At 31.9% G+C, this 3,749-nt stretch overlaps 1 non-coding gene across 1 annotated transcript; it reads left to right on the top strand.

The window, feature by feature from the left end:
• The first annotated feature begins 264 nt into the window (after positions 1-264).
• On the top strand, positions 265-336 carry TRNAP-AGG (transfer RNA proline (anticodon AGG)). Its single transcript has one exon. It is a non-coding gene; the product is annotated as a tRNA-Pro (tRNA).
• The last annotated feature ends 3,413 nt before the right edge of the window (positions 337-3,749 follow it).

Below are 3,749 nucleotides of genomic sequence, written 5' to 3'. Positions count from 1 at the left end.
CCTGTCTCTCCTTAATTTGTTTGTAAATAAGAGATATCTTCTTCTTGTTTTTCTCTTTCTAAATGAACCATTAGGAGTATATAAACCAAGTGGAGATATCCACCACTTCACTAAGTTTGAAAAGTTTTTTCTTAAACAATTTGTTGGTAGGCATAATTAGCACATATTGGAAACCTTTAACAATTGAAAGTGAAAATCTTCACATGTACCTAAAACTGAAATTTTAAAAGATAATATATAAAAAACATTAGCTTTTAATAAAGTGGGCATTTGGTCTAGTGGTATGATTCTCGCTTAGGGTGCGAGAGGTCCCGAGTTCAATTCTCGGAATGCCCCATCTTGTTCCTTTTTCTTTTTTTTGTGGTTTTCTGTAACAAAGTCTACTACTATTTTGTGAGTTATAGAGGTTGTTTCTGAAATAGAGATTCTTATAATAGTGTATCGTCTGTCTATGTTTCAGCAATACCATGTCATTTGGTTTCTAACTGTATGTTTTTTCTCCAATATATTCTGTTCTAACAATTACATATCCAAGCAAAATCAATTAATTTGCAAATCATGTCTTCGAATGCTTGGATTCCATGTGGTTGCATACATACTTTAGGTCTACTTAGCAACCATATGTAAATTTGCTGAACCTAACTCTTTATACTCGAGAAGATTGGTTTGGGCCTTTTCTTTACAACAAACAACCTCCGTTTGGTTTTGGGCCTTAAATTGTTCCTAAAACTTTCAAGGAGTAGCTGAGCCCAATTTTAAGCTTTCGTTTCGATTCACTCCATGTAGTCTTTTAGGAATTGTTTGGTAGGGTGTACAAAAATAATGCTCAATATATAGAGTTATGTATTAGTAATGCATGCATTAATAATGCTTGCATTAGTTATGATAAGATTATTTTTTATGCAGTGTTTTGTTTGGTGTATTAAAAATAAAATGCATTGCATAACTTCTATAAAAAAAAAAAAAACTTTGTTTACAATAATAAGTACCCTCCACACTCTTTAGCTTTGAGAAATGGGAAATGTCTTGAGAGAGATTTGAAGGGTAATTATGTCACTAATCAATCTAATGCATGTGTTGAAACCCTTTGCATTACTAATACATGGAAATCCATAATACACACCTCAATATATAATAAAAAGTGTATAACTAATGCAAATAATATTAGCTATACATTGGCTAAAAAAGTGTATCAAACAAGATACTAATAAATACAAAGCTAATGCATACATTATTTTTTTCTAATTCACTCTACCAAACCTATAACTTCACTCCGGCCGGCCTCTCACCTTCCCCGACCCAACCCGACCCCCATCCATTGTGTTCCTCTAAATTATTTATATAAAATATGTTTGGAGTAAAAAAAAATTTGCTTACTTACTGAACATCAGAAAATAAGTAAGAGAATTATTTAATTATTAGAAAAACATTTTTCGTGAAAAGCGCATCTTCCTTCCTACCAAACACACAATAAATGTGGCTCAATTTCTCATCCATGCATGCCACATCCTTTAGCTGCATGAATTCAAATTAATATGTCTAGGATTGCTTTTGAACCACCAAACATGGTAAGCTAAGCTACTCAAATATGAGCGAATAACTCCCTCCATGCATGTCTGTTAGAATTAAGATGGAAAAAAAGAAAATGACAAGTGATAAGACTTGACTTGACATGATTTAATTGTTTGTGAATAATTATTGTACTCCTTATCCTTCTAACTTATTAGCACACTTTAATTTAGGTGTAGGAGATCAATCAAAATCACTTCCTATAGTTTGTTCCTTTTTAATGCAACCTTTTAGTCCTTAATCACACTAAATTAAACTAAGCGACAAAATATGATTAATTAGTTTGCATGCTTAGATTAGACTCTAGAGTATCCGGGTCTTACTCAACCTCGAATGCTAACCTATGAGGAGAAGATTAATTGTCTAAATCTGTGTAAGCAAATCACTAGCTAATTCACCAATCAATGTGGAACACTAACCCCCCTCCCCCCTCCTTGTTAGGACCGCAATAATCGAGTGACATGCGGAAGCTAGCAAAGCAAATATCGAAAGACCATGAGTAAGAAGACAAACGAGAAATATATCAAAAGAGACACAATTATTTAACGTGGTTCAAGCAATCTACCTACATCCGCAAGAGGAGATGAACAATTCACTATATAAATATGAGAGTACAAAATATCGAGAGAAATAACCTCACACAATTCACTCGGAATACAAAGAGGTTCACACAAGTGATAACGTATCACTCGTGTCCCAACGTTTCTCCCCCTACACAAAACTCTCAAAACCCCTGGGATTACATTGTAAATGCTGCTAAGTTAGAAGGAATGAATTTTTATTATGGAGTCATAAACTTCTTTCTACAAGAAAAAAGACTAACCATATATAGAGATTTTGTGTTTTTTTTTTAGAAAAAAAGAAAACTCAATTATACTAGAAAAGTCAGAGCAATCACCCAATATCCTCTCCCCCTCCCACCCCACCTTTCATGCTCAAATCCAACAAGACTGTGGATCGAGAGATTAAAGTGGGATGAATCTGCCTCTAATACCAACCTCAAAAGCTGTTCGCGAGTGAAAAATTAGGCAAATCCATTGTCTATTTAATAATTGAAAGATACAAACGATTAAAGATTCTGAACTAAAATAAACGACATTTACCCAAATAATGAGAACTGTAGGTTTCCTTATTGAGTAGAACGAAAGTAGTTGTACCGTTAAAAGAAGAAGAGTGGTACAGTAGGTGACCTTATGTGTAACAGAAATAGGAAGAGTTATGTTGGCATTGCTGGTTGTTAGCTTGTAAGGCATCTTCTATTGTCTGAGTGATGCCTTTACAATCATTCACACGGACACTTCACTTCGTTTAAATTACTTTCTAACTTAAATGCTACCTCTTAACATCAAAGAGAGAGAGAGAGAGAGGGGGGACATTTTCTTTTCCTATTTATTTATCCTTTATGTTTTGTGTACTAACAATACTTCTTTCCGTTTTAATTTATTCGTCCTACTTTTCTTTTTAGTTTATTTTAAAAAAATTGTATCTTTTCTTTTTATGAAAATGCAGTTCTTTAATTTCAACTTTTCCATTTGAAATGTTTAAAACAATAAGAATAAAAGACAATTTGATATGTTTGACATATATCTAATTAAGACCACAAGATTTAAAAATTTTCTTTTTAAAACTTCGTGCCAAATCAAAACACGACAAACACGTTGAAATAAAGGGAGTGTAATTTTTTTCACATGTCAGGTTAATGTTAACGTTCAATTTAACCAGTGACTCTTTACATCAAGCTTGTAATGGTAATCTGAAAAATATAAAAAGCAATAACCTATCATAATCGGTTTATAAATACTTAAATTTCACTACTGGGATGAAAAATAATTGCATTGTCATTTATCAGTGTGTTAAATAACATAAACTAGATTTTTTCTTATTGCACTAGTGTGTGCAGGGGAAAGGCTTGCGCCATAAAATTCATGTGAATTCAACACTTTCAATAAATAGTAGATATAAATTTATAATTTTTAAAGAAGAAGTTTAATTTTTAATAATCTTAATTATTGAACTGATTATTAAATTTAAATTTTAGATCCAGTATCTATAATATTAGATAAGGAAATAAACAAATGATCAAATAAAAGCAAAGTAATTAATTAGCTGACTATCGATGTCATTAATAATTGGGAGGTTGTGTTTTTATAAAGTCAAAATTAGGAAATATTGATCTTATG

Source organism: Solanum dulcamara, chromosome 8 (assembly GCF_947179165.1).
Source record: "Solanum dulcamara chromosome 8, daSolDulc1.2, whole genome shotgun sequence".
Lineage (NCBI taxonomy): Eukaryota > Viridiplantae > Streptophyta > Magnoliopsida > Solanales > Solanaceae > Solanum > Solanum dulcamara.
The sequence above is the reverse complement of the archived record's forward strand: the minus strand, read 5'-3'. Positions and strand labels throughout refer to the sequence as shown.